At 44.9% G+C, this 11,480-nt stretch overlaps 1 pseudogene; it reads right to left on the bottom strand.

Annotated features, from left to right (window-relative positions):
• Positions 1-10,817: 10,817 nt before the first annotated feature.
• Positions 10,818-11,027, bottom strand: LOC147996840 (small ribosomal subunit protein eS27-like pseudogene; annotated as a pseudogene).
• Between the last annotated feature and the right edge of the window lie 453 nt (positions 11,028-11,480).

Here is an 11,480-nt window from a genome sequence, read left to right as displayed (position 1 = left end):
TCCTGGCTCCCTTCAAGGCTCATGATAGCTAGCTATTTTTTGTTTATTTTTAAGGTGGCTCATGTCTTTAAGCCCAGCCAGCACTCAGGAGGCAAAGGTAGGTAGATCTCTGCGAGTTCAAGGCCAGCCTGTTCTAGAGAGTGAGTTCCAGACTATCCAGGGCTACACAGGGCTACAACAACAACAACAAAAAAAAAAAACAACGCAAAACAAAACAAAATTTAAATGAAATAGAATTACATCTCTCCCTCCCCTTTCCTCCCTCCAGCACCTCCCAGCTATCTCCCTTCAAATCCCTCTCATGGTTCTCCACTCTGGAGTTAATAGTCGTTTTATTAGTTTCGTGTGTGTGTGTGTGTGTGTGTGTGTGTGTGTGTGTGTGTGTGTGTGTGTTTGTACACAAATACATAAATACATATATAAATATAATCTGCTGAGTCTTTTTGTTGTTGTTTGTGTGGCTATGGTCTCCCAGTACTCATTAGTTGTCTGTAGTTCTTTGTCTAGGGTGGGACCCCATGAAAGTTGCCCCTTCCACATTAACTTTCCACCCATACTGCGCTGTTCCTGTCTTGCATATGCAGCCATGCCTGTGAGAGGCTGACTGACAGCAGACTTCCTAGTATTTTGGCCCTTGAGGTCTTTATGATCCCTCTTCTATGATGCTAAAGAATTGGGAGCTGTGATGTAGATGTATACAACTGGGGTTATGTCCCCTCCCCAAATCTGTTGCTCTCTACATTGAAACCAGTTGTGGTTTTCTGGGATGTTCTCGGTTTGCTCTAAAGAGAGGCTTCTTTGATGAGAGGCGGTAGCTCTACTCACCGTAGATAAGGGCAGAAAGGTAAAACTTCAGATGTAGGTTATGCCAACCTAGCAAACGGACGATGGCAGCTTATTTTCTAAGGCCCTTGCCCTGACTAGCTCTGGGTCGTTGGCTAGGTTTCCATTATCAGACGTGGTTTCCCTCCTGTTGATGGAACCCTAAGTCCAATTAGGAAGCTGTTGGCTGTCAGCAAACCTTTTCAATAAGCAGCGCTGGGTCAATTCAAAATCAGTGTGGACAAAAGTGACGTTTGCCTCCATAAACAGTTCATATGAAAGTTGAACCCAGATTCATGTGGATATAGATATGAAAGCTCAAACAAGAAGATAAGTCACAGACAACACAGAACATCTTTGTGATCTTGAAATAAGCAACTATTTAATAATCAGAATACAAGCCCAAAATCTCTAAAGTAAAATATTGATAAACTGACCTATATTAAAATTAAAATTTTCTTGGAGCCAGAGATATGGCTCAGTAATTTAAGAACATTTGCTATTTTCGTAGAGGACCCAGGTTCAGTTCCCTGTTCTCTAGTTCTAGGGAGTCCAACACCCTCTTCTGGCCTCTGTGGACACTATGTTCACATGGTACAGCACACACACACACACACACACACACACACACACACACTTATCTTTTTTAAAAAGTTTTTTTTTGCCTGTCAAAACTCAGTTAGTTGGTTCTGCACTTAGAGAACCAATATATGAATGGTTATATATAACCATATTTTTAAAGATTTGTTCATTTTAAATATCATCCTGAGTGAGGTAACCCAATCACAGAAAAACACACATGGTATGCACTCATTGATAAGTGGCTATTAGCCCAAATGCTTGAATTATCCTAGATGCATAGAATACATGAAACTGAAGACGGATGATCAAAATGTGAATGCTTCACTCCTTCTTTAAAAGGGGAACAAGAATACCCTTGGCAGGGAATAAAGAGGCAAAAATTAAAACAGAGACAGAAGGAACACCCATTCAGAGCCTGCCCCACATGTGGCCCATACATATACAGCCACCCAATTAGACAATATGGATGAAGCAAAGAAGTGCAGACCGACAGGAGCCGGATGTAGATCGCTCCTGAGAGACACAGCCAGAATACAGCAAATACAGAGGCGAATGCCAGCAGCAAACCACTGAACTGAGAATAGGACCCCCGTTGAAGGAATCAGAGAAAGAACTGGAAGAGCTTGAAGGGGCTCGAGACCCCATATGTACAACAATGCCAAGCAACCAGAGCTTCCAGGGACTAAGCCACTACCTAAAGACTATACATGGACTGACCCTGGACTCTGACCCCATAGGTAGCAATGAATATCCTAGTAAGAGCACCAGTGGAAGGGGAAGCCCTGGGTCCTGCTAAGACTGAACCCCTAGTGAACGTGATTGTTGGGGGAGGGTAGCAATGGGGGGAGGATGGGGAGGGGAACACCTATAAAGAAGGGGGGGAGGGGTTAGGGGGATGTTGGCCCGGAAACCTGGAAAGGGAATAACACTCAAAATGTAAATAAGAAATACTCAAGTTAATAAAAAAAAGATTTGTTCATTTTTACTTTGTGTATATCAGTATGACTATTCTCTCTCTCTCTCTCTCTGTGTGTGTGTGTGTGCACATGCACATGTATCATATACTCCTGATTCTGTTAGAGGCCAGAAAAGGGCATTGAGTCCCCTAGAACTGGAGTTACAAACAGCTGTAAGCTGCCATGTATGTGTGCTGGGTGGTTTTCTAGAAGAGAAGCCAGTACCCTTAGCCATTGAGACATCTGTCCAACCTTGCATAAAACATCCTATTAATGGGAGGAGCCAACATAATTATCTCAATAGTTCTGGAAAATCACTTAACAAAATCCATCATCTTTTCATAAAAGAAAGAAACCAGAGAGAGAGAGAGAGAGAGAGAGAGAGAGAGAGAGAGACAGAGACAGAGAGAGACAGAGGCAGAGAGAGACAGAGGCAGAGAGAGACGGAGACAGAGAAAGACACAGAGAGAGATACAGAGGGAGAGACAGAGAGACAGAGAGAGAGACAGATACAGAGGCAGAGAGAGACAGAGACAGAGAAAGACACAGAGACAGAGAGAGAGAGAGACAGGTGGAGAGAGAGACCGAGACACAGAAACTCAACAAACTAGCAATAAAAAGAGATTCTCATTAATCCAATAGAGGACACATAGAAATCCAAAAGTTATGTCAAACTTAAGAAAGACCTAATGGTGAAGATGACAGAAGCCAAAAGATTCCCCGAAGATCAGAAAGAAGAGAATGTCGGGTCTTTCTATTTCTGCTCAGTGTTGTTCTGATGTCTGCAGCCAGCAGGACCAGCAGGCAAGAAAGTGAAATTGCAGGGACATGGTGTTGACAGAGAAGATCTGAAGGAATCTATCACAGAATGTCACACTGGAGTACTGACTCAATAGCTTCCCAGGATGCGAGATCAATGAACAAAAATCCAGTTGTACTTCTACATACTAATGCTAATGGATCCGAAAATGACATTAAGGCCACTGCTTGACTGTCGGCATCCCAGGGTGACACTTAGGAGCAAATTAAACGAGAGAAGGGCAAGCCTTGTATCATGAAAACGTCAACGTCCTGACAACTATGCTAAAGGGCATGTAAAGAAAGATGGCGTGGAAAGCAACTTCCCGTGGACCAAAACATCTCATATCGTTAAGACGCAGTAGTCTCCAAATTGCTCAATGTTCTTTTTCAGAAGTTAAAAATATGGAAATTCATGTGGAATTTTGTTTTGAGACGGGATAGTCAGAAAGATTTTTTGGGGGAAAAATAAAGCTGAAAGATTTAGTTCTTCATCTCGAAGCTTACAGCAAAACTATAGCAATACCTTGGCCACTCTGATGTAGGGTGGCTGTGTGTGTTGAGTGAATGGAATTCAGAAGCAGGAAAAAGACATCTATTTATAGCTGATCCTTCTTTTTGCACAAGGTTGACCAGGGGGGGAAATGGTGGGAAAGAAGGGTCCTTTCCAAAATAATTCTGGAACCCACATGCAAGGAACAAGATTAGATCCCTACTATGCTAGTTACGTCAATCATGGCTATGACAAAACACCAGGGCAAGCGCTGCAAAACGGGGAGAGCTTATTTTGGCTAACAGTCATTATAGCCAGGAAAGCATGAGGTCCACCAGAGCAGAGAAACGTGGGTGCCAGACCTCTCCCTCTCTCCCTTTTATTGGCCCCAGGCTTTGTATTGCAGTCAAGTCTCCCTGAAAACACGCTCGTGGGTCTCCTAGGCCATACTGTGTGCAGTCAAGTTGACAACTTTAACCATCACACTTACCTTACATTATACCACAAACAAACTGAAAATGGATCATAAAGCTAAAACAAAGCCCTTAAAATATAAAACCTAGGGCTGGAGAGATGGCTCAGCAGTGAAGAGCACTAACTGCTCTTCCAAAGGTCCTGAGTTCGATTCCCAACAACCACATGGTGGCTCACAACCATCTGTAATGGGATCCGATGCCCTCATCTGGTGTGTCTGAAGACAGTGACAGTGTACTCATGTACGTAAAATGAATAAATTAAAAAATATATAAAACCTAAAAATCATAGCCATGATTTCTTTGTTATGATGCTAAAAACACAAATAAGCAAATGTTAGATTTCATTAACATTAAAACCTAGCACCTGATTCAGGAGGTCATAGGCCCTAGAAGGGAAGGAACCTCACATTGTCTTGCTAAGTGGACATGTTGTCAAACATCTCCTGAGTATTGATTGATGCTCACACCCCTAGATTAGCACCGAGCTCAGCCTCTGCCAGAGAAGCTTTCTGCAGGAGACAGAACTCAAAGACTCACAGTTGTCCCTGTGCTGAGAGGAAGTGACTTTGAGTGCTCGATTCTAAATGGAACATCCGTGTTAGCTCTCATAAGGCTTGGGGAACGTCTTGGAAGAGTGGATGGGAGGTGCAAGAATGTGTGGGATACTAACTTCTGCCGTCCGTGATGAGACTGTTGTATTCATGAACCCACAGGGACTATTGCCACCTACACAAGGTCAGATAACAAGATCCGTCAGCACTCCCACAGGCAGTGCTAATGGACTCAGTGGGTTACAAGGAATAAAAAAGAGGGCATGGCCTTTAACCTCAGCACTTGGAAGACAGAGGCAGGCAGATCTCTGAGTTCAAAGCCAACCTACTATACAGAGCAAATTACAGTACAGCCTATAGGGCTGCACAAAGGAACCCTGTTCCCTATTCTCCCCCCTCCCACCAAAAAAAGACATGAAGGTGGGTGGGGGACATGTTGGGGTGTCTGGGTGGACTAGAAGGGAGATTAGGGGTGGGCATGATTAAAGAATAACTCAAACTACTCTAAGAATAGATTGGAATACATTAGAACCTTTTATGTTCCAATGAATACTCTCAACAAAGAAAAAACGAGAAACCACAGAGTGGGAGAAAATATGTCTGATCCTGGATGCGATAAGGAACTTGGGTCTGGAATGTACAAACCTTGCAACTCAACAGAAAAAAACAAGCAGCCCAATTTAATAAAAACAAAGAATCTCAACAGATATTTCCTCAAAGAAGAAATGAAATGGCCAATAAGCACTAGCAGAAGACATTAGACATCACAAATTAGAAAACTGTAAATAAAAACAACAAAAAAGGCATCTGTGTCTTCTAGGATGGCCACACCTTCTAAAAGCCAGTTGCAAGTGTGGGCAAAGACAGGAGAAGCTGGAACAATTGTATCTTGTTAGTGGGAATGTCAAATGTGGCAGCCATCTTGGAGGGCAGTGTGGCCACTCTTTGGTTGCTGTTGTTTGAGACAGGGTTTCTCTGTATAGCCCACCCTGTCCTGGAACTCACTCTGTAGACCGGGTTGGCCTTAAACTCAGAAATCTGCCTGCCTCTGCCTTCAAGTGCTGGGATTAAAGGTGTGGGTCACCACCACCTGGCTTGGCCACTTCTTTGAAAGTTAAAGAGTTGACATAGAATAGCTCCACTCTCAGATATAAATCCACTAGCAGTAGAAACGTTCACTACACAAAACCATAGTCATCACTGCTCACTACACCATTATTTATAACAGGAGAAAGGCAGAACGAAGTGAGACGCTCATCAATGGATGAATTGGTAATCAAACGTATTCATCTCTAGAACGGGGATGAAGTTTGACACGAAGAGAATTTTTGAGAATATTTTATTCATGAAGTAATAGAAGTGGGGCACAAAAGATGGTGTAGTGTATGTATGGTTTATAGACGTGTCCAGAATTGGCAAATCCACAACGATTAAAAATTAGATCCGTGGTTGACAGGGGTGGAGCAGCCAAAAGAAATGAGTGTTGGCAGTTAAAGGTATGATTTTCTCTCTGAAGTGAATGATAGGTTCTGGGTTAGTGATTCATACAGAACTCCTGTAAATAAACCAAAATAAACTGTGAACGATGCCTCAATTCCAAACCGGTAATATTGAGAAAGGAGCAGCAATCGCTAGAGTGGTGAGGGGTGGGGGCGACTCAGCCATTAAAGCTCTTGCCACACAAACACAAGGACTGAGCTCCAAATACCTGGCACCCGCGTGAAAAGCCAAGTATGGTTGTGTCTGTACTTCCAGCCCTGGAAGGCAGAGATAGGGAGATCCACAATACTAGTACCAGTCTTGCTGGTACTAGTCTAGCTGGTACTAGTCTAGTACTAGTCTTACTAGTCTAGCCAAATGGGTGAGCTCCAGGTTCAATGAGAAACCTTGTCTTGGGAGATATGGTAGAGAACAATGAAGAAAGACATCTAACATCAACTTCCAGCCTGTGTACCAGCACATACAGGTGCACACACCCATATGAACATGTGCGCACACACACACACACACACACACACACACACACACACACACACACTACTGTGGAATTATCAGAGGGGTATAGCCATAAGTACAAGAGAGGAATTGCATCCAGAACATACGAAGGCAGAGCAATGAGCAAGAAAAGACAGAAATGTCTTCAGCGGGAGCGGCAGAGATGGCTCAGCAACCCGAGCTGGGTTCCGTCCACCATCATGGTGTGTACCACTTGAAAGTCTAATTCTGAACTTCTTTCCCAAATCATGAAAACAATAAAAATATAGCCCCATGGGTGTGTGTGAGTGTGTGTGTGTGTATGTGTGTGTGCATGTACGTGTGCATATGTGTGTGTATGTGTGTATGTATGTGTGTGTGCATGTACGTGTGCATATGTATGTGTGCGTGTGTGTATGTATGTGTGTATGTGTGTATGTGTGTGTGCATGTACGTGTGCATATGTGTGTGTATGTGTGTATGTATGTGTGCGTGTGTGTATGTATGTGTGTATGTGTGTGTGTGCATGTATGTGTGCATCTGTGTGTATGTGTGTATGTGCATGTGTGCGTGTGTGTATGTGTGTGTGCATGTATGTGTGCATCTGTGTGTGTGTGTATGTGCGTGTGTGCGTGTGTGTATGTGTTTGTGTGCATGTACGTGTGCATATGTGTGTGTATGTGTGTATGTGTGTGTGTGCATGTATGTGTGCATCTGTGTGTATGTGTGTATGTGCGTGTGTGCGTGTGTGTATGTGTGTGTGCATGTACGTGTGCATATGTGTGTGTATGTGTGTATGTGTGTGTGCATGTGTGTGCGTTTATGTATGCGTGTGTGTGTATGTATGTGTGTGTGAACAACAGGAAAACCAAATGCACACTCCATGAAAAGGAGACACAGTCAATAGATAATAAACGTTCCACCTCCTTAGTAGCCAAGAAAGTGTAAAGTCCTGACCCCAGTTCTATTACCAGCCTCTAAACCCATCCCCAGGCTCTAACTGCTATCCGCTCATTGCAGTGACTGTGATATAAGATACCAGGGACCTCTGTGGCGTTGCTGATCCCTGTACCCGAGAAGGGAGTCACAGCCCTGATTTCTAGCCACACAGCTTGGTTGTGCTTCGTTTTTGTCTTTTTCTCCACTCAGCCCTGAGGTTTGTGGACTTTACCTGCTCTTCTGCGGGAGATGACAGGTCGTTTATTTGGGTTTATTTGGGTTGCTATGCTGTGTCCCACGCTCTGTCTGGATAGCCATTTGCTTGTTTGTTATTTCTGTTGTTCGGATCCTTCCCAGTTTGTGGCTATGACAACACTGGGTGCTGACTGAGGGAAGTCTGATACGGGAGAATGTGTGTTTCAGGGCTCCATTCTGGAGGCTAAGCCCCGCTGTGGTTTAGCAGGAAGCACGCTGGAGGCTTTTGGATGCTGGTTGGTCTCATTTCTCCTTGGTGGAGAGTGAGTGTGAGCATCTCTCTGACAGGGTGGGCAGTGAGCGCACTTAAGATTTGAGCACTTCCACACGTCAAGTACAGCCTGCTGAGGAAACTCAAAACCCACTTGGGACCAAATCAGGCAATATATTTTCCTTGCTGTCCAGGAGCGACTAAAGCTACTTTACAAAGGCAGGCAAAGCTGCGGCTGCTCCAGGGGAGAAGCTGGTCCCAGGGGCACTGGTCTCGTCTTAGTCTCAGGCTGAGCACTCCTTCTAGGCTCTCCTGCCTTTTGGGTTTCTTCCATGGTATTCCTGGTTCATAGAGACACTTCTCTGTTTCTCTGCCCATTTCTCAGAGCTGTTGGTGATGCTTTAAAAAAAGATTCTGAACTATGTGTACTGAGATTTCATAGTCCAAGTGAAAGCCGAATTCCCCATTTTTTTTATGGACTTCCTCTACTGCGAAGAAACTCTCAGCAATGATGGGCAGGTTAAAACGGCCTCAAGAAGACCTCCACCTCCCCCAACTTCCTTCCTTTATTTATTTACAGTGCCGGGTCAAATCCGGAGTTGTGTACATACGAGCTAGCAAGTAAGTCAACCGTACAGCCACAATTCCTAGCCCTGAAAAATGTCTTCACTTTCTTATTTATAGTTCAAAACATCTTTTCATTGTTTTTAATTATGTGTTTGCAGGGGTCGTGTGCACTAGAGTGCAGGCTCCTGTAGAAGCCAGTTGGGTTCTGAGGAGGTCCGCTTTCTCCCTCAGGGTGTCCAGGCACCAAGGCATACCAGGCGGGAAAGGATGAAGTGGGGAGGAGGAAGCCTTCTCCGAGGACTTCAGTGTTACAGCTCTTTTAGATGAAACAGCTCTCTTAGGGGATATTTAGTGAAACAGCTTGTGCACTTTATTTGGGATGAATAAGGGCTATATACGTCTTGGAGAGTGGGAAGGGTTTTTAAGGGCGAACATACATTGGCTGGGGCTCAAGGTACCGGAGAATGGCTCTTTTGCATGCTGTCTCCCAATGTCTTCATGCACAGGGCCCCTCTCTCTGCAGTCTCCCAATGTCTTCATGTACAGGGGCCCCTTTCTGCTATCAACACTTGACAGCTAAGACGTTGCATAATATATTTTATTAGAGCAAGTGTTTTTAAAGCAGGTGACTGTAAAAGTGGCATATGGGTTGACTGTCATTACACTGTCACGTAAGACAATTTACCATTCTAAATTCGCTGTCTTCCGGAAGACACGCTAGCCCTTCAGAAACTAATTAGGCGTGTTTTATTACACAGCCATGTCTCAGTTATGCCTCAGGTGGGTGAGCATTTACTAAGAACATACAGTGTTGTTAATTCCCAATGGCTCCAGCTCTTTGCAGACACCTCGGCTGCTCCATTTTTGCTCATAATGACCTCTGACCACTTACACATTCAGCCCTGCTCTACCTCGCTCCTATCATGGTCCCAATATGATGCCTGATGTATGCTGCCTATGGTAGTCCGTCCTTTAGAAGTTGGAAGTCACCCTGGACTATCTTGGTATCTAATGCCCAAACATCTGGATTGTTGGATCCCTAAGCTATGCACATTCATTTTCCTTGCCCTTCTAGGAGACTCCCCGTGTGTTTGAGCAACTGGACCTTTTTGCCCAGGTCTTCACATCTCAGTATTGACTCCTTTGCGGGCCTGAGGCAAGAGAGGATGAAGCAGGGCGGACTGGTCGGTTTGCTGCCTCACTCCCCGATCCCTAAGAAACCGTGATGAAATAGACTTCACTTTCTACGCCGTGTTTCGCTCAGTGCAGACAAAGCCTAAGATATAGTTGTGGTAGAATAACATTGGACACAACGAGGGAGAGTTAAAAGAGTCACAGAGGCACAAAGTGGACTGATTTGTCATCCACTGGAGGGCCGGCCTAAAACTGCAGCCCAGAGCCTTCTCAAAATCCCAGGGCAGCTCAGTTCTCTGGAACCAGGTGTCAGGTTCTGCCCTCGATCTAAACCCAAAGCACAGGGACACCACGTGCACCTTCCTTAGCTCTTTACAAGGTCATCAGAGGCCTCCTCCTGCTCCTCACTATTGTTGGAGGTAAGGCCAGCAGGTGTGGAAGTGAGCCTAGATAGCAGAAGCCAGGAGCAGAAGCTCTTTCAGGGCATTAAGGAAGATGTTCCCATGTGCCCCCCTCTCCGTGTGTGTGTGTGTGTGTGTGTGTGTGTGTGTGTGTGTGTGTGTGTGTGTTTTAGTCTATGATAAGACATCATGACCAAGGTAGAGAAGGAAGAGTTTACTGAGACTTGCCATTTCAGAGGGTTAGTTACAGTCTATGACCACCACAGAAAGGAACAAAGCAGCAGGCAGGCAGGCAGGCAGGCAGGCAGGCAGGCATGGAACTAGAGCAGTGTCTGTGAGCTTATACAGTTATTTGTTTTAGTTTTTGAGTCAGGGTCTCTCTATGTAGTCCCAGCTGTTCTAGAGGTCACTACGTAGACCACGGTGGCCTCACAGAGATCTTCCTGCCTCTGCTTCCAGAGTCCTGGGATTAAAGATGTGAGGCATAATGCCTGGCTGGGAGCCTATATTTTGATCAATAAGCACAAGACAGGGAGAGCTAACTGGGAGTGGGTGGGCTTTTGGAAGCTCGCTGGTGACACACATCCTCCAATAAGGCCAAACCTTTTTTTATTTTTTAAATCCAAAATGTGTTTGTTGGGAAGGTTCCCGCTCTAGAATTGGGGACTTTCAGTGCTGCTTCCTCCTGAAGGAGCATCCTTCTGTCAGCCTTGCTTTTCCACCTGTAGGCTGACAGTACAGCGGAACAGCCAACATGCAAGACTATCGTTTGTGCATGACTAAAGACCGTGGTAATTTTATAGCATCCGGGGCATTTCACATCCATGAAGTAGGAACTGGGGCTCTACACCATGCACTTTTTTTGTGTTTCCTTTTCTCCTCTTCTGGAGAGGGATGACGGAGATCCTTTGTGAGATGCCTTTTCTCGTATGGAGATCGTCACCGCTGGAAAAGCAAGGCCAAACCTCTTAATCCTTCCCAAACTGTTCCACCAACTTGGGACCAAATATTCAAAAAATTAATCTGTGGAGATTATTCTAGGTCAAACTTCTTCTTTTCCTCTTCCTCTTTGTCCTCCTCCTCTTCCCCATCCCCAATCACTGTCTCTCTCTTTCTCTCTCCTTTTCCTTTCTCCTCTCTCCATCCTTAGACATAAAATCATTCGGCTGCAGTCTGGGAGCCAGCTCAAGGCCTTTCTGTGTACATTCATTGCACAGTGCTGCTTTCCCTATGAGATCCCCTTGCCTTCCCAGACTAGTCAGTCCCCTGTCTTCTGAGAACCATCAGCTTTATGGAGGTTCTTCTGCCTAGCACGTTGTCC

The sequence above is a fragment of the Rattus norvegicus genome, chromosome 1 (assembly GCF_021556685.1).
Source record: "Rattus norvegicus strain SHRSP/BbbUtx chromosome 1, alternate assembly SHRSP_T2T, whole genome shotgun sequence".
NCBI classification, from domain to species: domain Eukaryota; kingdom Metazoa; phylum Chordata; class Mammalia; order Rodentia; family Muridae; genus Rattus; species Rattus norvegicus.
The sequence above is the reverse complement of the archived record's forward strand: the minus strand, read 5'-3'. Positions and strand labels throughout refer to the sequence as shown.